The 23530-nt window shown below is 41.2% G+C and overlaps 1 long non-coding RNA gene across 1 annotated transcript in view; it reads left to right on the top strand.

Moving 5' to 3' along the window:
- Nucleotides 1–7794: 7794 nt before the first annotated feature.
- Nucleotides 7795–23530, top strand: part of LOC120406202 — a 43214-nt gene continuing 27478 nt past the window's right edge. The window contains exon 1 of the long non-coding RNA XR_005599139.1: nucleotides 7795–7866. This is a non-coding gene — a long non-coding RNA (uncharacterized LOC120406202). The remainder of the gene's footprint in view (nucleotides 7867–23530) is intronic.

Raw genomic sequence — 23530 nt, 5'->3', positions numbered from 1 at the left:
AGCTACTGCACAAATAATAGACATGAAGGTAGGCAAAAGCCTAAAGCCAGCTGGAGCAACATAGGAGCATGTGTTTTATATGATATGTTATTCTTATCTGCCTCTGGCTTGATTTTTTTTTTCATTATTTGATCTGGTGCATTACTATATAATCTCTGGTCAATTTTTCTTGTTTTTGGTTGGTCACTTGGCCAAGAAAAATGTAAGGAAGCCGAAATCCTTTCTGAGTGGAGTGGAAACAATGAATGCTGCAGTACACTATTAGTGAGCAGCTCACTACGAAAGGACTTAGTTTATATGTGATTTTTCATCATTTAATATAAGTATGCATTAAATTTAAGAACATAGTATCATTAACACATGTTTCAAATAGAAAAGAGTTTCAAAATATCATCCTGGCCAAGAAAAAATGTCAGTTCCATTCTTGAAAGTCACTTATCTCATGCTGCAAAGATAATAATCTAATATATAGGTGATTTTTTTCCCCTGTGGGAGTCTTACATGTGTTTCCTGTGTGGGTAGAAGCTGCTAAGATCCGCTGATTACCCCTGAGACATAGAAGTCAAGAGATCAGATGATAGACCCTTCCTGCACATCTTTCAATCTTTCTTAATGTCAGAGCTTCCAGGAAGTCATAGGAAGAGAGAGAGGGACTCTTTTTTTTTTCCAGATGAAATTCTGAAGCAAACTAGTGTTTTAAGCTCAAAATAAAATTTAGCTCTTTTGAAACAGAAACCAAAGATATTAATGTTTTATTCATAGACTGTATAGAGTTTAAGGCCAGAATGGACCATTATGATCATCTAGTATGACTTCCTATATAATTATTGTTTGCTGTTGGGTAATGAGGATAGCTCAGTGGTTTGAGCATTGGCCTGCTAAACCCAGGGTTGAGAGTTCAATCCTTGAGGGGGCCATTTAAGGAACTGGGGTAAAAATCTGTCTAGGGATTGGTCCTGCTTTGAGTAGGGGGTTGGACTAGATGACCTTCTGAGGTCCCTTCCAACCCTAATATTCTATTAGGAAGTTGTTGGAGCCTTAGCGTCTTTTGAGATTGATCAATGTAACATAAATGCATCTGAAACTAATTATGAAGGGTTTGTGAGATGTTTACAACAAAACTGAAAACATGAACATGTCCTGTCTTTGATTTCACTACAAGTTTTGTAAAAAGTTTTACAAACCTTTTGAGTGAACCTGGACCATTTTATGACATTGTATTAAAACCATTTGAAATGTGTGGTTACAGGAAGGGAAAGGAAAGCCATGGGTAAACTTGGTAGCTTTTACTCAGTTTAAGATTTTGAGCTCTTTCAGATATAAACCTCCAAACAAAACACAGGGACCCTGAACTGGCCACAATGGACTGAAACAGAGGGAAATGTTCACATGAAGCGTCTGTGAAGGGAAATAGCCACATTTCATACAGCTTTGCTAATTACTTCTCCTTCTACTCTTCTGCACCAGATCATGCAACATCATTTGGAACAGTGACTGACATGATGTTCCGTAGTTTGAAGTCTATTTCTAGAGTCACAAATAGTATTGTGTCTCAGTCTCCATTTACTGAGAAGGTAGGCACATCTACCATCTGATGTGCAGATGCCATTCAAAGTGGACCATATTTTTTGTGGGAGGGAAAAGTCTCTAGGTTGGGTCCTTGATTAAATGTTTGTTCAGAATGTTGGCATCCTTGTATGTTGCTCACTATTGATATTTGGGGGAAAACCCTGAGTCTTCACACTCTTGCACTGAAAGCCAAAATGGTTTTCTGGCTGTGAGTCAGAATCTGTGTATGGTGTTTAAATCTTCATGTATTGGGAGATCCTTGTTACTTTTGATACGATGGGAATCCTGAAGAATTCACATGTAGTGACAAATTTGGGGTGCATGGACATGTACCAGTATGCAAAGTCATGGTTATGGTGTTGATTTTACTGTGCCCATAATGATCAGTGTGATGGTATTAAGCTGAGAATTGACAAGAGATGTGTGAGAACTGTGTGTCCGGATGGGTAAGCAGTATTCTATGGCACAGTAAACAAGAGTCAGTGAAGAGGAAACTGGATTCCTGTTTGGTGTCCCAAGACTGGTAGCTGTCAGGCTTCTGATCTTTTGCTTTCCAACTACCACAGGTGGCCCTAGGGACTGGTGGGAAGGGACCTTGATAGCTGGAGTCATGGCTTTTTCACAGAAAGGGAGGAGAGAATTAGAGAGTAGATTGTTCTCTGGGTCACAGATGTTTTCACATGGTGCAAGGACCAAAACAGCCTTTGAGCTACTGTCCTTTTAACAGTAGGGGAGTGGGAACGAGGAGCAGAGGACACAAGTACATGAGCATAAGCTGGAAGGTTCAGGGTTTCCTATGTGATCTTGAGAGCAGTTGCAACAGTAGAAGCAGAGAGAAACCCTGCAAAGAGATTGGGGAAAGAATTATTGATGGGGACATGGTAAAGATGATTTATTTGCAGGGCAGAATTAATGGATTGATTTGACTAATTTGGTTTGCTGGTCTAAGAATCAGTTGTAAATGCCTAGATGGACTAGATCAATAGGTCCAAATCCGAGCAGGATGGATTCATTCTTTCGTCTTATACAATACAGTGCCTTCAATTAAGAACATAAGAACGGCCATACTGGATCAGACCAAAGATCTATATAGCTTAGTGGCCACTGCCAGGTGCCCCAGAGGGAATGAACAGAACAGATAATCATCAAGTGACCCATCTCTTGTCGCCCATTCCCAGCTTCTAGCAAACAGAGGCTAGGGACACCATCCCTGCCCATCCTGGCTAATAGCCATCGATGGACTTATCCTACATGAATTTATCTAGATCTTTTTTTAACCCTGTTATAGTTTTGGTCTTCACAACATCCTCTGGCAAAGAATTCCACAGAGTGACTGTGCATTGTGTGAAGAAATGTTTCCTTTTGTTTGTTTTAAATCTGCTGCCTATTAATTTCATGTAGTGACCCCTAGTTCATGTATTATGAGAAGGTGTAAATAACACTTATTTACTTTCTCCACACCAGTCATGATTTTACAGACCTCTATCTGAACTCCCCTTAGATGTTTCTTTTCCAAGATGAAACATCCCAATCTTATTAATCTCTCCTCATACGGAAGCTGTTCCATACCCCTAATCATTTTTGTTGCCGTTTTCTGAACCTTTTCCAATTCCAATACATCTTTTTTTGAGATGAGGAGACCACATCTGCACACAGTATTCAAGATGTGGCTTTGCCATGGATTTATATAGAGGTAATATGATATTTTCTGTTTTATTATCTATCTTTCTTAATGATTCCCAACATTCTGTTCACTTTTTTGACTGCTGCTGCACATTGAGTGGATGTTTTCAGGGAACTATCCACTATCCTCAAGATTTCTCTCTTGAGTAGCAACAGCTAATTTAAATCCCATCATTTTATATGAATAGTTGGGATTATGTTTTCCAATGTGCATTACTTTGCATTTATCAACATTGAATTTCATCTGCCATTTTGTTGCCCAGTCACCCAGTTTTGTGAAATCCGTTTGTAGCTCTTCACAGTCTGCTTTGGACTTAACTGTCTTGAGTAGTTTTGTGTTATCTGCAAATTTTGCCACCTCACTGTTTATACCTTTTTCACCTTGAAAGAGATTTCCTATCCAGATCCTGGCTCACTTTTCACTTTATAAGGCTCATGTGTACAACTATTCTCCTACACACACACAATTACCATGATCTGGCTGCCGCCAAATCCCTGCTTTATTTTTAACACAGTTCCTTGCAAAATTATTGGTGGTATGGCAACTTTAGGCCTGATACAAAGCCCATTGCAATCAGCAGGAGTCATTGAATTCGGATCAGTCCCTATGTAAGTTACCAAATTGAAAACTATATTGAGATGGAGTTAAGGTTGTTGAGAATACCTGTCAGTAATATAGGACAAAATACATTACGAGGATGCTATAATTATCCCAGATACACACATTAGAAACCAAAGAATTCAGAGTTCAGGTTAAACTTAAATTATTTCATTTCAGAAACATCAAAATGACTTTATTAAACTGTTGAGTTCCAACTTTATCAGTTTGACTTTTATGCTATATTTTATTATTATACTGTAATTTAACATACATACAAGTCAGAATGAAACATTATGCAATAAAACATTTCAATAAAGTTTGGGAAAATAGATATGTCACTGTGAAGTGTTTTGAGTTTGTTGAATAAGTATTTACTCCAGAAAAGATCCATAAGTATTGGAAATGTGGATAGATGAAAGACATAAGGGTTACCAATGTTGTGAGAGTGTCCACCAGTGAAAGATTGTCAAATGCAGGTCAAAATTAGGGTTAATTTAATTCTGAATATGGACCTGCATATCCAGGAATCCACTAGCATTTATCCTGAACTATGATGGAAATTTAACTGGAATATTTAACTTAATACCATATTCAGGAGGAGATACTTTTGTTCAGTTCTTGTTTTGGAGAATATTATAGTTCTTTTGGAAGTGTACTGTGAAAAAATAATATTTGATCATGTAATTAGTAGCCAACCTTGACTCTGGCATTTCCTAACATTTAAGTACTTGAGTTATGTACGATATATATCTGTCCTAATAAACTAAATAATTTAATAAATTAAAATGATTAAGTAATTTATCTACTAAAGATTAAAATGTTGAGCACTTTATTACTTATGTGATATAATTTATGATTGATTAATTGCTTTAGATCAGTGGTCTCCAACCTTTTAAAGCACAAGATGACTTTTTGAATTTAAGTGCAACCCAGGATCTGCCTCACCCCACTCACTCCATTCCCCCTCCCTCTGTTGCTCACTCTCCCCCACCCTCGCTCACTTTCACTGGGCTGGGACAGGGGGTTGCAGTATGGGTGGGGGTGCAGGCTTTGGGCTGGCACCGAGGGGTTTGAAGTGTGGGAGGAGGCTCTGGGATGAGCCTGGGGCAGGCGGTTGGGGTGCAGGAGGTGGTGAGGGGTGTGAGCTCTGGGAGGGAGTTTGTCAAAAAAGGAGGGGGCTCTAGGCTGGGGCAGTGGGTTGGGGTGCAGGATGGGGTTCAGGGTGCAGAAGAGGGTATGGGTGCTGTCTCTGGAAGGGGGATCAGGGCTGGGGCAGGGGGTTGGGGTTCATGAGGGGGTACGGGGTGCTGGCTCCAGGGTTGGAGGTTGGGGTGCGGGAGGGGTGTGGGTGCCCACTGGGTGGTGCTTACCTCAGGCGGCGGCACAGGGGGGCTAAGGCAGGCTCCTTGCTTGCCCTGACCCCACGCCACTCCCAGAAGCTGCCAGTATGTCCATGCACTGCAGCCCCTTTGGGTGGGCACATGGCTCCAAGCACTGCCCATCCCTGCAGGCACCATCCCTGCAGCTCCCATGGGCTGTGTTTCCCTGTTCCCAGCCAATGGGAGCTGCGGGGGCGGTACTTGCAGGCAGGAGGAGCGTGCAGAGACCTCTGCCCTCCCTCCCGCCATGCAGGGATGTGCTGGCCTCTTCTGGGAGTGGTGCGGGGATAGTGCAGGCAGGGAGCCTGCCTTAGCCCCACTGCACCACTGGATTTTTAGCGTCCGGAGATTGCGATTGACTGGCAGAGGCTCTGTGATCGACCAGTCGATCACGATCTACCAGTTGGTGACCACTGCTTTAGATAAGGTAAGACCCTGTTTGATCTGTTACTGAAAATCTGAACCAAATTCAACTTTTCCATTTGAGTTTTGCACATTTGTGCATTTTTTGTGTGTAATTTAGGACTGGAAATGGAAAAACATTGAACAATTGTCCTCATGTTAAACTTTGATATTGCTAAAGGAACAAGAATGGAAATTTTGTGAAAACCTTTTCTTGTGAGATTTCTAGCCCAATTTCTACGCCAAAGAGTTTTGGATAAGCTTCAATACTAAATTGATGTGTTATAGAGGAATGATTTAAAACAGTTTAGTGGGTTAATACACTAGCCTTTACATCTGATGATCTGCTTTAGTCTAGGACACAAGTGAAGGTTAACTTAGTGGTCTCAATTTAGTCCCTGGCCAACAGTTATCCACTAAATTCACATGCAGTTGGGCCCAATTTGCAGATGAACTGCCAATATCAGGAGAGTGGTAGAACAAGGAATGGAAATGTCACAGAGATTGAACAGGGAAGAGGGGAGATATGGAAGGGAAAAGAGATTGTAGTAGAGTCATTTGGAATTTTTTTGACAAAATAATTTTTGGCACAAAATGCCAACTGGGTGAAACTGAAAATGTTGAGGGAAACATATTGGTTTTGGCAAAAGGTGTCTTGAGTCAAGGACAGAATTTCTGGAGAGACAGACACACATGGAGAACAACCCTCCTACTTCAAATCAACCTGGATCTCCCAAATCCCAGGTTAGTGACCTAACCACCAGGCTATTAGTGATTCTGAAGTGGTGGTGTCTCTCTGTGGGTTTTTTTTGTCTCCCTCTTCTCCCCATGAAAAATTTTGAAAGGTCTATTTCATTCCACATCAGATTCAATACAAATTTTGAAATCTCAAAATTTTCATAAAATGGAGTTCTTGTTTTCTGGCTAGCTCTAGATTGCAGTAGGTTGCTTTTACTTTGTACGGAGGCTGCTAAATTGTTTTGTGTTGGATGTGGAACATCCTGATTAGACAAGATGCCAGCACATTGATTTGGGATTTATATAGCCACGACTTGATCACGGAAATGTTTTAAAGTGCCAATTTGGTTTTGAGTTTACAGATTGCATAGTTTCATGGTTTCATGCTTGTCTGCTTCACTACTAAGGTTATTACCATTGTTTTTAGTGTTGTTGTTTGTACAATGGTATAATTACTGGTATTAGGATGCTAGTGTTTACAATGAAAGAGCTGTGATTAGTTTTCATTCAGTATCCGTATTTATTCAGTGTGACAATCAGTTCTAGTAGGTAATGGACTATAATTCAGATGCCAAACTGTAAATTGATGCAGATAGGTAGTCCTTTTGTTCTTTTACCAAAGTCTGTTCATCATACCTACCCTATGATGCTCTGCTTTATCCCCAAGGAAATTAATCTGACAATCTTTGCTCTTGGGTACTTTAGTGCTCCTAAAACTCCTTCCAACAAAAGTCTGCAATATCATGGCTATCAATTACTGCTTCACTATCTTCAATAAATAGTAAGTACTTCCTTTATCCGCTGTGCATCTTTAACTCTGTCAGAGGTCATTTTAAAGCCATGCAGCCACAGGGGCGTTATGGGGAAGGCATTGTCTAGTAAGTCCTTCTTCTGTTATTTTATTTAATAGGAATAACTTGCACTAGTCTGGACTTCATCATTAATAATGCAATGATCACATGCCAAAACCACCTGGAAAGGAAGTTGTCTGCAGAGCAACCCTAGCAGATGATACAGCAAGAAGGGAAATCAGTGGCTCTGTTTTAGACATTTGTCACCTGCTGGATGTTTCTGCCAAGAGCTCTATGAAGCTGCTTTTCTGTTCTGATTGGCAAATGACTGTTGAGCAATATTCATGGCACCATTTGCAGTTGTGTTTACATTTTGGCAAACACTGATGGTTCCCATTTGTGGGCCCTTAAAACCTCAAAACTGCACTCCAGATAGCCTTTAAACCATCCTGTGCTGTATTTTAATACTGTAATGAATTTAAAGTACAAGAAGAAAAAGATTCTTGTTGAAAGCAGCGCTTAATGCTTCCAGTATTTCTCTCTTCACTTTCCTTTTCAGGAGCAAGTGGGGGCACCATGAAAATTTGATACTATGGAAGCTGGTGATTTGATAATCATTGTTGACTGCTAGGATGACTTTAAAAAGAAACCAGCTCAAGAAAGGCATAGGAAGGAGCTCTGCAGTAAGGGAGGAAGAAAGCAGGTAATGAGGCTGATTCAGGGTTCAAAAGGGTAAACCATAATATAAACTCGGTGTAGCAAGGTCAGGTGATCCTGTTCAGTTATGTGCTAGTTAGTAAAGCTACCGATGAACTATGAGAGCGATCGTGCCAGTCAGAGTTTAATCACATGAAGCTATTTCAGTTAATTGGATTGTATTTTGCCTCTTTGCAAATCCTGATTAAAAAGAGGCTATTTAGCAGCAAACACTGGCCATTCTCTAACTTCACAGAAGATTTTTTTTTTGGACTTTAATATTGCACTTCATTAAAATAAGTCACCCTGGAGAAGAATTATGCTGCTTAAGTTAGATGGCTTTTTAGGAAAGATTGAAAACAATGAAGGCTTCCATTTCTTCAGTTTAAATCAAAATTTACTGGTAAAATCCTGCCAAAAAGAGTTTTGTTATACTTTCTAAAGATATGATGTAAAGAGAAGAACATTGTCACAGGATAATGGGCGCCTGCTGCTACATAAAAGCCAATGCAAAGCAAAAATATTGATTTCAAAGCTGGAGACATTGATTGTGCAACATTGTTCTCTTACAATGATGTTGTAAGATACTATTCATTTCTGTTAGTACAAATGAATAATATAGATTTACTCATTTTGTCATCTGGATGTTGATGTGGTAGTGATTACTGTCCTATTACTGACTAATTGCATTCTGATTGTGTTACAGAACAGACTTAGTGGGCTAGGTTTTTAAAAGTAGAGTACCAAGACTCACACTGTATCCTTCAGACAATTAGGCCAGCTTCTCTGTAAGGACGATTTTCAAAATATACTGTAATCTTTTCTAGCTAATCCATCCTCTATGCAATTTCTAGGTCACCCATTACTGTATTGTCTGAGTGCCAGATACAGTAATTAAGATTTATATAGAATTGTCCATCATGGACTCTTCTCTTTGCCTTTTCTATGTTCTGCAGCTTTTTTTGTCTCTTATTTTGCTTTCCTTTCCTAATAGCTTGACTTATAGCTTCTGATCTCACATCTGCCATGTGACAATGTGATCATCCCTTAAATTGCATGTTATGAAGGGTGCTCATTATGCTTTGTTCTCACTGTTGACCACAGAAGGTGGAGGTCACAGTAAGGCCCGGCTGTAAACAGAGGATTAGCTTAATAACCGTTTTCCTGACTGCCCAATATGAAATCATTTCTTCCAGATAACTGAATTTTCTTGCCTAAGAAAATGCCCTACCTGCCAGACCTGTCTGTGAATGGACCTAATATTTGGCTGGGTGGGAAATAAACCTTTGTTCAGTTCTAGCTATTAGGTTTTCTTCCATTTGCTAATGGTAGCGGTATTGAAATTGGCTCTTTATTTGAAAGTTTAAATGTTAGTAGGCTGGGATATGCAAGTTCTCAACATCGGCTTAAACTGGCTCCCACTAAAGTCACTGGTAAAACTCTGACTTCATTGGGAGCAGTATTAGGCCAATGCTGAGAGCTTTTGAAACCCCCCCCCCCCCATACTATGTACTTTGTGTGATGGTTGCAGCTATAGTTTCTGTTGCAGAGGCCAGACTTCATCACTTCAGTAGCCATTTATGGGGCAAGTTCTTGTTTGTTTATACTGATGTATTTTATTTTTTCTAAACCAGTTGCACAGCACTGTCATGCACAGGACATGTCAAGCATACTAGTTGTGTTAGGGTCCTTTTTTTAATCAGGATGCTCTGAACATATTTTCTTCACATGGACATAAAACAGAATTCCCCTCAAATATCCAAGGGTGGATGTCAGCAGGATCATGAATATTTATGGAAAAAGCAGTCTGTAGATGTAGAGAACCACATTTTGTTAGGCTTGATATCTGCCTGGTCAACATACTTGCTTTACCTGTAAAAAAACAGAGGTTCCTTGATTTCAACAAGCTTCTGACAAATTTAAAACCAAAAAAATCTTTAAAATTAATGTTGCACTTTGATCTTGTAAATATTAAAACATTAATAGTAAATAAAAAGTCAAAGTATAAAATAAGGAAACAAAGCGGCTTATCACCCCCTGATTATTGTTGAGTTGCACCACTCTGTTGCACTTCTTCAAAGACAGAGAAATGAAATAACCATGTTAAAAATGCTGTCTTTCAACATGGCATCTATAAGTGTACAAAAACTGTACTCATGCCAAGTGCACATCTCTGGGGAGTTGCAGCTGCCATTTCTGCCAGCACACCATTTGACAGCTTCTAACTGTTGTGGGCTAGTGTAGGTTGTTTATTACTCTGGCCAGACTCATCAAGCTGTTTCTAATGGGATGGTCAATCCTTTCACCCCTGGAAAACTACAGCATACACATTAAAGACCTGATTCAGAAAGGTACTTAAACACATGCCTAATTTTAACATGTGAGTGACCTAATGGCTTTGGTTAGGGTCTGGACACCCTCATTTTAAAATTGCTTTCCTTCACACACAGCTGCTGTACACAGGCTCCCAGACCCAAGCACATTAATTTTTTTTCTGTCTATGTATCTGTCTCCCACTCTCATCACATTTAGGTTTTCTAAAATCTTATCCAATCTTTGGCATTTCTGAGGAATCTCGCACCAGGCAACTCAAGTGTCAAACACAATTAGAAATATCAGAGTCCATGGCAGAAAATAGTGTTATTTGTCTCTCATCCCCTATAAGGAAAGTGCATGAATTCGTGGGGTTTTTTAAAATTATTTTCTTTTGTTGTTGTTGTTTATGGGCATTATTTCCAGGGCACACTTCCTCAGAAAAAAGTGTGTGTTTGTCTTATACTCAGACATCTGTGCAGTGAGACCCCAGCTCAGTTTGGTATCTTCTGGGAAGGAATTCTATAGCCAGGTTCCTGCAACCGCACTGTCAGTAGATAACCTATATCTGACTGTCTGCAGCTGCATTATACCTGGTCAGCATGATGCCATGTTTACCATTGCTATTGATCAGTCATTTTCAAGTTATTGATGAGCAAAAAACACAAGCCAGACAAAAAAACAACCAAAATCTCAACAATCCTCCAAATGGTTTTAAGCTGAAAATATATATTTTTTTCATTCTATTTTAAACATACATTTTTATAACATTTCCTAGAACCCATTTACTATTATTTATTATGATTGTGGGACAGCACAGAGGTCCCATCTCCATTGTGTGAGGCACTGTACAGAGATGTAACAAAGAGATGTCCCATAGGTTGAAACATGCATTTCATATGGCTAAGCTAAAAAAAAAAAAAGCCTTTCCCCTCAAGATTTGAAAGTGGTATATAATTTGAAGCACAGAAGCAGTCAGTGAAGAAATCAACATCTTTACGTTATTAGACTGGAGAGGGGAACCAATGTGGAAAGAGGAAGAGGCATGCGTGAGTGTGATGGAAATCATGAATGACTCAGAAAGTGTTGCAAATATCCTCTTTGTAATCAACAACAATAGGAAATGGATTCCATATACTGAAAACTCTGACAGTTTGTTGTTAACCAGCTGTGCTTCCAGCTCAATAATAGCAACAGCATTCATGAGATTTAACAAATACAACAGACTAATTGTAACAGTTATAGATAGCTCATAAGCAGTTTTTAAGCAGAAATAAATGTGGCTTAATCCTTCAAACTCTTGTGCACATATATAACATTAATGTGAATAAAGATATGCATGTGCGTAAGTGTTTGCAGGATCAGGGATTTAGTTTGCAATGCACCTTGGAAAGAACAATTTATTATTATTGTAGTGCCTAGAACCGCAATCAAGACCAGGGCATCGCTGTGCTAGATCCTGTAAAAACAAATAACAAAGAAGACAGTCCCTGCCCCAGAAAGCTTACAAGTTCTGAAGTATCTGAATACACTGAAGCATTCTGATTTATAATAGTGGTGACCTCTGTGATTATAAAGATCTAAAAGTCTAAGTTGACAGCTCATTGAAGATGGCTGCACAGTTTTCAGTGGTAGTCAGAATGAATGAGGTATTAGACTCTATTAAGCAGAGGATACAAAATTATACAGAAGATAATAAAATGACATTCTTGAAACAGAAGGTACATCCTATTCCTAACCTTGAATGCTGCATTCAGTTCTGGTCACATTATATCAGAAGGACATGGCAAAAATAGAAAAGATCCAGAGAAGGGCAATAAAAATTATTAGAGGCATAGGGGCTTCCAAGCAAGGATAAATTTAAAAGGCTAGGATGACCTAGTTAAGGAAGGAGAACATTATAAAAGGATATATGTTTGAGGTATATAAGATAATGAATGGTAAAGAGAAGCCCAATCAGATGATGTTACTTACCATTTTCACAGTAAAAGAACAACAGGACATTCTGAAATTAAAAGGCAACAAATTTAAAACCGATGAAAAGAAACTCTTATTTTCATGCAACATTTATTTAATCTATGGAAATTGCTGAGGTGGGATGATTCTGTGGCAAATTGCCTGGTTAGATCAGAAGAAGGACTAGAGACACATGAAAAAGAAAATAACTAACTGTTACACTAGCAAGGATAAAAATTACATACATGAGCTATTAATCTGGCTTCAGGGGAAAAACTGAATACCAGCTGGGGACAGGAAAAAGTGCCTGATGCTGGAGTCTTTACATAGGTGAAACTTCCATTGAAACCAATAGAATTTTGCCCAGGGGAGGACTGTATGATCAGGCTCATAATTCCTTCCCCTTACTAGAATATTATACAATTAGTCAAGGACATTTTTTGAGTATGTTGCCTTCCTCAGAAAAATTAAGTACTGGCTGCCGTCTGAAGCAGAGTGCTAGACTAAGAAGAAAATTGGTCTAGTCTTTATGGCAGTGTGCCCTGAGTTAGTATTCAGTGCCATTTGGCTTAACCTATACAGATGAATCCTGGCCCTATTGAAATTAATTAGGGTCTGCATTGATTTCAGTGGGGCTCAGACTTTGCCCAGAACCTCAGGTCAGACCCACAACGGTGGATACTGATACAGTATACTCCTGTTTATCCTAAACTCTATTATCCAAACCTCTGCATTCTCCAGATCCCTTCCGTGTTCCCTGTGTATCTCATGCTGAGGGACAAGGAAGGGATTTTGATAATGCGGCGGTTTGGATAATAGAGCAGATACCCCACAGCCAGGACTGTGATGAGCAGGAGGAGGAAGAGGATGAGCCCCCAGGTGCAGGGGAAACCATTGTGGTGCTGAATGGCTCTTGCAATAGTGCAGGGAGCCCTCTGCAGCCCTGCTGCCATGAGAATGAGTGAGCCAAGACAGTGGAGTTGCAGAGGGCTCCCTGTGCTGCTGTGGGGCCAGTGACACTTGATCGCTATAAGTACAAGGTGCAGGGGTTGGGGAGGCTGTGGTCCAGTGGATGGGAGCAGAGTCCTGCCTGGAAGACTCTGCTTTGCCTTGTGCCTGCAGTCACTGGCCGTCACCAGGCCTGTGGCAGTGCAGGGAGCCACTACATGGACTACTTACTAGTGTCTTAACTATTGCTCTCTCTCCCAACTCCCAGTTCAGTCCTGTCCGAAAGTTTTATCATCACAGTGTTGCCTCTCAGGTTCATGGGCTGCAGAACAAATTATTGTGATGTGTGTCAATAGTTCATTGAACTCTGAGTAAAATTGTCTATGTTGTAAACCTTAAATTAAAGACTAGTGTTAGATCTGGCACAACAGGCCCTGGCTCACAGCAAACTGTTACCAGAACTATAGTGGTGGAGTGCAGCGGCCTAATGCATTGCATTACCACCTGTCAATATGCTTTTTATAAGGACAAGCTCGCTGTGCACACTCAGGTGACCTTGATCAGGAGGCAGATGGCTAGCAGCTTGTTTGGCCTCATTAGAATGGGGAATCATGTAAATGGTGGGTCTAAGGTGAAGGTATCATCATTAACTGTTCAGATTGTGAAATGGCTAAGAATCTTTTGCTTTAGATTAGCCACAGAAAGAAAAAATTATAAAGTGACTTTACAAAAAAGATATTGGCAAACAATAATAGGTATCAAAATTGAACTCCCTGAGGATAGGGGGTCTTTCACAATATCTCCTGTTGAAGCTGTTCTACTATGTAAATGTTATTAAATATTAATTGAAGCTGGGGCTAGAACCCAGGTGTCTCCTTCCTGGACAAGTGCTCTAATCACTGAGTTATACGGTCATATTCTCTCTCTCTCTCTCTCACGCCCAATGACTATTTAAATATTTTATACAAAGTGAAACTGCTTCAACAATAATTTATTCCCAAGACAATCCTGGTATTACCAATTTTTGCCACCAAAGCTCATTTCATGGATGTCTCGACAATCAGCTCACCTTCTCTCATTTATTTGACTATTGCCACTTCTGCGTCCTGCTGAATTTTATCTTTAGGGTAGACAGGATTCACTGCTTCACAAACTGCAGATTTGGCTCGAGGAAACCAGGTAAAATGCGTGTGTGGGAGAGCCAAGATTGTTTCACTGGCACGTTTTGTGTCATTTGTGAGGCCTGGAAACTGGATTTAGGTTTTAGAGAAGCTGATCTTGTTGATAGTTTTATGATAAAGATATAGGATATCTGAAACACAGGTCCTTAATAGAAGTGGCCTTCTAATATTACGTGGCCTAGAATTTCATACGTTTGGAGATTATTTGGGACAGTCCATTTAAGCAGGAGGTTGCTAATACAAGTGTTTTACTTTATAGCTTTCTCTGTATTTAATTTGTTTATAGAGCATTGTATGTGTACATATCTCTTCACTAATGTAGAAAATGCAAGGCCCTTGCCGTTCATAGTTTATAATTCAATTCAGACAAATATAATAGACTGTTTGGGATAACCATATACATGCAAGAAGTTGTGGAGATATTGTAAATCACAAAAGAAATGAGTTTGAAGGAGTTTAAGAGGAAAATGGGAGGCTGTTCCAAGCATGGAATGTTGAGTGAAGGAAGAAACAAAGCTGAGAATTGGGAGCACATGGAAGTAGAGTTGGCCTCAAAATAATGTCTGGGTCTGAACACAGATTTTGCAGATAGTGCCAGACAATTATGCGAAGAGGCTTCATCCCTGATAGTGTGCTCCTTTGTAGAAGCAGTATTTCCAGAGCTGACTTATAAATCAAACTCCATTTCCTCTGTTATCTTTCAGAGGTGGGCCATATCCAGGACCATCTAGAATAATCCCTTTCCCTGCAAATTTTGGGTATTTGCATACAGGGGGACCCAGATCCAAACCATCTTCTGATTTGGGGAAAAATAAATAAATAAAAATGAGGTTTTGATCTCCTGTTCTGTTTGATGTAGCCAAACCCAACATCTCAATTGCAGGCTGTCTCTAATGACATGGAACAAGTGATCTGAGGGAAATCTAGCCTTACATGTTAATAAAATTGGCCCAAATCTTCAAAAAAGTTGCTTCTAAGTACGTGTATCTCTTTTTGACTGCAATGGTAGATGCAAGTAACTATCTCTTGGAATTTGAACCCTTGTTACTTTCCTGGAACACCTGAACTTAATCCAAACCTTTAGCTTTTATTTACAACATTTAACTGAAAAAAATAGCCCTCTTCTCTCCTTATGGTTTCAGAGGTTTCAGTACTTTGAGAGTCATTTTGCCCCCAGGATCCAGAGACCCAAAGTAGGTATCAGAGATTTCATAAGGAAAAAAATCATCCTTGGTTTGCTTAGACAACGTTCAACCCTCCGATGTTACATAATTCATGCTGTGTGAACTAACATCTTGTCACAGATGTGTTACAAGAGCATAACGGATGGGAAACCACTGACTGTACATGTCAAGCTGCTGCCGGAACTATGATAGTAAAACCCCTTGTGATACTGTAACTTATGTAGAGGGGAGATGAAAAGAAATGGGGGTTGCATTACCGCATACAGTCCATATGTGGTCAACATATACCAGTAAGCAAACAGCAGTGGAAAAACAGCAGGAAACAAATGCCTGTAGTAACAATGGGGGACATATAAGAGAAAGAAGTAAACAAACATATTTCTGACATGAACTTACAATAAGCAAACAAAGACTGGACTGAAGATATTAAAGAACTTTAAGTTCTAGGACACATCAGCACAAAACATTCTACCGTTTTTTTTTATTTTGCATAAAATAATTTAAATCTCAAACTGGATAGTAAGTAGTATGCTTTATGGCTGCAGCCAAAATCAACTGTTGTTTCCAGAGAGCTATTAACTTTTATTAGAAGCCCATTGAAACAACTAGTTTTCAAAGGATTCAGGACTTGTCTATACGGTGCAACAAAGTACACCATAGGGATGCCATTTGTAAAGCAGAATAACGTGCTGCACTGTAACTGCTGGTGCGTTCCACTTTAACCTTCTTACAGGTAATATTTTATTGTTTTCCATGTATAAAAATCAAAGCAAGATAACTGTTTTTTATAAATACAAGAACAGTATTGCCACACCGACATATGATACTGTTGACCAAACTAAATAAAGCCTGGTTCCAAACAACCCTATGTTTGGGTAAAGTTTGGATTTGGATCTAAGCTTTGCACTTCTGGCCTAATCTTTCCCTGGGTGTGCAACATTTACAAGCTTACTGCAACTGGTTAAAAATTTTGCACATAGGTTTTAACAGTCTGTACATGTGACTCATTTATTTTGTTAAATGTAACCCTTATTGACTGCTATTATTATTGACTGAAAAGTTAATATAGGAGGCTATATTAAGGTGCAATTTAAAAGACATATTACAAAAGGCTCCACTTAAAAACTCTAAACTGTAAACTGAAAAGCAAATAAAATATGAGTGGTTTTAGTCTAAACAGGTGTAATGCATGGGATTTATAAAGTAAATATGAGAAAAAATGTCTCTGCCGACAGCAATCTGATCCAACTGACAAGGTTTAACTAAAACCATTTGTGCAATGAGACAGAGGTCAGATTTTAGTTTTGCAAATCTTTAACCTAAACTGGTAATAGTGTGCAGATCTGCACCTCAGTTTCTCTAACCCTGCTCCAAAGTCTGTGATAGGGGATAAGTTCATATAAGTGGCTTTGGATTTGACTCTGTACATCAGTGTGCTTTAAATGGAATGGGAAAATCTCCATTAACCTTACAGTTTTTTAAGGGAATTCTACTAATGTGTTCCACAGGTTAGCTGACTTCTGGGCTCAGTGCTTTAGAGAAACCGTCACCAGGAACCAGGATGCTTATTTAGTCTGTATTTAAATTTAAAAAAAAATTAAAAATAGTCCTTTGGTCAATTTATGAAAATGAAGGGCTCTAAAACAACAACAACACTACAGCTAAAATATCTTCTAAAGCTAGATGTTCAAGGGACTCGTAGTAGGGAGAGGATAGAGCAACACATCAGTCTTTGTAATATTCATGGATTTTAAGGCCAGGAGGGACCATTATGATCATCTAGTCTGACCTCCTGTATAGCACAGCAATAGATTTTTCACCCAATAATTGCTGCATCAAACCCAATAACTTGCACTTGAACTACAGCATGTAGTCAAGAAAAACATCCCATCTTGATTTAAAGATTTCATGTGATGGATGAATTTATCATTTCACTTGGTAATCTCTTCCAGTGGTTAATTACTTTTGCTGTTAAAAAGTTGTGCCTTGTTTCCATTTCTTTTTTGCTTTCTGAATGTTTCCTAGTTCTCTGCTAATATGCTTCTTCTATCCAAGCACCTGCAAGTTTTGCCCTCTCCCAAACTGCAAGGAAAACCTTAAAAGAAACCATTTTTAGGAATGTAATTAGTCTCCTGGATTTTCTAACTGATGAGTAGCCAAAGTGCCAAACAAAAGAGCACAGGAAGGTTAAAAATGGGAAAAATCTTCCACCATTCGTGAATGCAAAGGATTTAGCGGATTTTTTGGCCCAGATCCTCAAAGGTATTTAGATGCCTAACTCTCAATGATTTCAATGGGAATTAGGCACCTCAATATCTTTGAGGGTCTAGGTCAGGGCTCGGCAACCTCTGGCACACGGCTCACCAGGGCAAGCACCTGGCAGGCTGGGCCAGTTTGTTTACCTGCTGTGTCAGCAGGTTTGACCAATCGTGGCTCCCACTGGCTGTGGTTTGCCGTCCCAGGCCAATAGGGGTGGTGGGAAGACGTGACCAGCACATCCCTCGCCTGCGCCGCTTACCCGTGCTTACCCTGGCGACCCGCGTGCCAGAGGTTGCTGACCCCTGGTCTAGGCCTTTGTCACTTCAAAAATGTCTAGTTTTTTTGTTGTGTTTCTCACTAGAGCCTGGCCACTAACATTGTTATAAGCTATCTGCAAGCTGAAAAGCATGTCTGCATGCAAAAGTCCACCACATTTTTTGCTTTGAAAATACTTGAGAGTAGGCTTGTTTCCCCAAGCACGCTTTGCTTAGTCAGAGGGTCTGAAGAGCATATTGCAAAACATTCTGTATTGCTCAGCCAGTCTATACTGTAGATTCTGAGATGAGACAGACATAAGCCACACAGTTAAGATCCAGATGTCAACTTTCCCCCTAGAGCAACAGCCCAAAACCAGAAGCCAAATATGATTTTATAAATAGTCTTATGATTTTTAAGACAGCTCATGTTATTTTTGGGGTGGTGGAGGAGATCCAGGATGTTTGAATTCTTGAAGTTGGTCATTCCATATTTATTCTGGGACTGATTTCTGTCTAAACAATTAAAGAGACACAAAAACATGTCTTTCTTTATCCTTTAAATGACAGCAACCAACTCAATCTGCTCTGTTTATTATGCAGGGTGGAGTCTCTTTGTGATTAGTGGATTCCTGGGACAAAAGCTCCTTTGTTTATGAAACAATTACTCAGCTCCTCCAGATTGTTCATGTGTTATAAAAACGAGATAATCTTTAAGATAATAAAAGGATCCATTTAGCTTGTGATAGAATTGACATTCAGAAAGGTACTATGTGCATTAATAACTGATATTATGGGTCCAGTTTTCCTCTGGCAGTCATCCTAACACAGGAAGGCACTGCATGAACAATAGTTTGGTGTGCCTCTTTGATCAGTAGTTTATTATGCAGTATGTAATTTCCTGTAAAAAATGTTGTCCCTAATAGTAAGAGGTAGGGGTTGTTGGTGCCTAAATGACACTGAGTTTTGGAAATGGGTTGTGGAACTCTGCAGCGTTAGGCAAGACCAAAAACTTTTCAGGTTTTCTGATCTCTTAGACTAGTTCTTAAAAATGCTCCAGAAGTGTGTGTAGATGGAGGGGTGCAGAATGGAAGGGACAGAGTGGGAGTTTTATTCAATGCCTGCTCATCTCTGATAAGACCATCATGTCTCTTGCAGAGACAGCCTGTCAGTTGCCTGACTCAGATTATACTTGGAGTCCAGTTGCTGCCACCCATGGAGCATGTGCTCAAATTGCAAGGTAAACATTCAGAAGTTTGGGACTTCCAGGTTGTGAAAAGAGTCTGTTTGTGGGGAAAGTGAACAATTTTTCCATCCTTCAGGGAACACACTCTCCTTCTGTTACATCTGTTTTGTTGTTGCTATTGTGTGTGTGTGCGCCACAGATGTAGCTAACACAAATAGTTTATCTTCCCCCCTGTGACAAAGGCTGAATCTCCTTCTCTAATAAACATTTGTTTCAGCTGAACCCCAACACCTACCTTACCCCAAATCATTCGCATTAACAGAATCTTCATTTTCTCACAAGGTATTCTCTCTCTTTCTTTCTTTTTTTTTTTTTGGTGGTGATCAGATGAGAGGAAGTTAATTTTCACTTGAATGATTGGGGATCAAGTGGATGGAATGTGCAGCATCGCTGGTGGGACAGCCATTGGTTATCTTGTCAGGCTCCATTGAATCTCAGCCAACACTGTTGGAAGTTTAGGAGTGGCTGGTGCTGGTGGCATTCTACTGCAGTCCAGATGGAGGCTTAATGCTAATAGCAGTGAGGTTCTGAATGGGCACTGGGGCCATTCCTGACCTATCCTGCCCCTTCCAGCAGAGTTTTACAGATTGCTGCCTTGTGGACCAGACTCCTTTCCTATTAATCTCAAGCTCCCCATCCCACTTGTCCTTTCCCTCCATCCCCATGAATGAGCAATTACTCATGAAGCAATAGGAGATTCCTTTGTACCCTAGAACATGATTTGGTTAGGTACTTTAAAGATAAGAGGTTCAGTTCAGCTCAGTTTTTTTTAAGGGCATCATCTTGGATAAAGAGAGAGAGTGGGAAAAAGTGACACATGGCACAATTGGAATTGTCGCACAGTTCAGAGAGGTATTATTTTGTTTATGCCCAGAAAAAAATTGGACTTCTGATATTTTTAATATTCATCATGCTGCATAAAAACTACTAGTAAAACAGAATACCCAAGTCTTGAATAGTTTGCTTTATTACTGAGCTGATTTCACAGCTCCATTAAACAGCTGCTGAAAAGAGTGAGCTGGCCATTTCAAAGTCACCAGATAAATGTTCATTATTTCAGCAGATGGATAATGTTGCATTTGGGTTTCATTCCCATCTCTGCCATGGTCTTTCTGTGTGACCATAGGCTAGCCCAGGGGTAGGCAACCTATGGCACGTGTGCCAAAGGCGGCACGTGAGCTGATTTTCAGTGGCACTCATTCTGTCCGGATCCTGGCCACTGGTCCGGGGGGCTCTGCATTTTAATTTAATTTTAAATGAAGCTTCTTAAACATTTTAAAAACGTTATTTACTTTACATACAACAATAGTTTAGTTATATATTATAGACTTGTAGAAAGAGACCTTCTAAAAACATTAAAATATATTACTGGCACTCGAAACCTTAAATTAGAGTGAATAAATGATAAGAGGGCTGTGAGTAAGGAGCCCAGTGAGTCTCACTCCAGCCTTGGAGTGAGAAGGACCTAAGTGGCTGGGAGATACAGGGTACCTTTGACAGAGCAGTGTTGGGACAGGGGCAGGCTGAGCTGGGGAGCTCAGGCCTGGCTACCTCCCAGGCTGATGCCTGACTGGAAGGCCTAAGGAGATACTGGGGCTGCAGGGAGACAGCTGGGGGCTAGAAAGGCAGCAGGTCCAACCCCCTTGCCAATGATGAGTGGCCATTACAGACTGCAGTTTGCCCCAGAGAAAGGGGGCTAGATGACGACTGGCAGTAGCCACTGAGGCAAGGTGGGCATAGGGGGTTGGGGTTCCCCTAAGGAGGGGAGACCCAGAGTGTGGGGGGCACTGCTATGGGGCAGCGGGGTCCGGGAGGGACACAGGGCCAGAGGTGGTGGAGACACTAGGGCCGGTAACCAAGGGAGAGAAACTGGCTAGCAGGAAGTGCACTGATGCTGGAAAGAGCTAATTCCTGGACTGACCAGAACAGGGGCGGCTCTAGGCACCAGCAAACCAAGCTGGTGCCTAGGGCGGCCAAATCTAGGGGGCGGCAGGCTGGGCCGGTGGACCTGCCGCAGTCATGCCTGCGGGAGGTCCACCGGAGCCGCGGACGACCGGACCTGCGGAGGGGGCGCTCGTCCCGCGGCTCGGCTGGACCTCCCGCAGGCATGACTGCGGCAGCTCAAGTGGAGCCGCCGGACCCGCGAACCGTCCGCAGCCGTGCCCGCGGGAGGTTCGCTGTTCCCGCGGCTCCGGTGGAGCTCCCGCAGTCATGCCTGCGGCAGGTCCGCTCGTCCCGGGGCTCCGGTGGACCTGCCGCGGGAGCTCAACCGGAGCCGCGGGAAGAGGGGACCTGCCGCGGGACCGAGGAAGGGCGGCGCAGCACACCGCGCTGCCTGGGGCAGCCTATTTTCTAGAGCCGCCCCTGGACCAGAAGGAGGCGCCGTGCTGATGAGTCAGCAGCTCTGTTTCAGGGCAGAACTTTCAAAAGTGCTTAAGGGATTTAAAAGCCCAAGTCCAACTGAAAGTATTGTGATCCTGTTAGGTAAAAAGCAAGTCCTACTCACCTCTCCAGCACCCGAGTTTGTGCGGAGTTGGTATAAGGCTCAGAAATCTGTCAGAGACCAGACAACAATTCGTTGATCAACGGGCTCACACCATCCTTAGCTTAAGAGCCAAGCTTTGGAGTAAGTGTGGCAAGTTTATTAGGGGTGAGCATCAATGTTTATACACAGAAGTAAACAAAGTGATTAACAGATCATAATGGTCATGCATAATCAATCAAGATTCTACAGGATAAAACAGGTTAAAATGTAAATTAGAAAAGACAAAGGAAGAGATGGCTACTTATTGGGGGGGGGTGTCATGAGTAGTTCGCAGGTCAAAGCTTTTGATTAAAAGTTTCAGACAGAGACATGTAGTCTGAGTTAAGTTTCAGTTCATAAAGAGTTCAGACTCAACATTCCTCCATTTGTAGCTATTGGGATAACTATTTACCAACAGCTACACCCCATTTTAAGGAGCCAAGGGCCGCTTGGCAATTTCAGCCTAGGCCAACTCGAAGAGAGTAAGGCCTTTGGCTGAAGTAGAAAAAGAATAAACTGACCCACATGAGTTTATGAGGGAGGGAACACACTGAATACAGCAACACAGTATTATAAGGATTACTATGGCCCCAACAATACCCACCAAGAGGTTTTTAACCCACCCAAATCCAGGCAACCAATTCCATAAGGCTCCCCACCAATCATAAGGTGGCTGGCCAGAGGAGTAGTTCTTAGCCATTTCCCTTAGATGTTGCATTTACTGGTTCCCACAAAAGTTGACCCTTTTTCTTTAACAAAACACAGTGATCCTGTCTGATTTGTTACCCTGAGATATCTGTTAATTGGCACTCCTGTTTTGTCCCATGTAAGATTGTGTTGGACTGGATCTTTTATTCTAGCCGGTGGCATCCAAGTCATATTAGCAGTGGTCAGGGGAATGGGTGTGAAGGGAGTCCCTGTTCTGCATTTACTGGAAATTGAGTACATACCCAGCAATTACTTCTATTTCCTAAAATACGAGTTTTAACCTCGTGGGAATATCTAATAAAAGCATTATCTTCATAAGCAGAAAATAAACTAAAAAGGCATAATAAAAAACATACAGTTGTCAGAATAAAAGGTCCTCTCATTTTTTCCGAGTCAATTTAAGTCTGATGTCTGAAAGAGGTAAGCTGGTCCACTGGTCAGAGGCAGTGTCCTCAGTGGTGGCAAGAGCTGCTGGTCCGTCACTGTGGTCCACTACGGCTGGCTTGACGTGGGAGTGGTGGATCCAGGATTTGCGTCCTTCCAGGAACACTGCAGTCTGGGTTGTTAAAAGAACCTGGTGGGGTCCAGTAAACCTCGGCTGGAGGGCGTCGCCACGAACTAACTTTTTGGCCCAGACGAAGTCCCCTGGTTGGAACGGGTGGATCTGTTCTTCCAGCGGCATGGTCTGGGAAAACTGTGAGGCTTTCCAAAGGGTACGGAGGCGAGCCTGTAGGGAGAGAAACTGGCACGCGGTCATATGATCCCCTCCCAATAGTGAAACATCAGCACGTGGTAGCAACCCCGCCTTTGAAAGGGGGATGTCCATAGAGCAGTTCAAAGGGGGATAATCCCAATACACGGGTTGGGCGAGTGTGAAGGTGAAACAGGACCAAGGGAAGTACCTGAGGCCACTTTAACCCTGTTTCCTGACAGTATTTAGCCAATGTAAGCTTAAGCTCCCTATTCATACGCTCAACTTTCCCGCTAGACTGGGGGTGGTAGGGTGTATGAAAGGAGTGTGAAATGCCCAGTCCTTGTTCTAAATGGCCAAGGACATTACCAGTAAAGTGGGGTCCGCGATCTGAATCAAGTATGAGA

The sequence above is a fragment of the Mauremys reevesii genome, linkage group 5, assembly GCF_016161935.1.
Source record: "Mauremys reevesii isolate NIE-2019 linkage group 5, ASM1616193v1, whole genome shotgun sequence".
Classification (NCBI taxonomy): Eukaryota; Metazoa; Chordata; order Testudines; family Geoemydidae; genus Mauremys; species Mauremys reevesii.
This window is presented reverse-complemented; position numbering and strand designations above follow the sequence as displayed.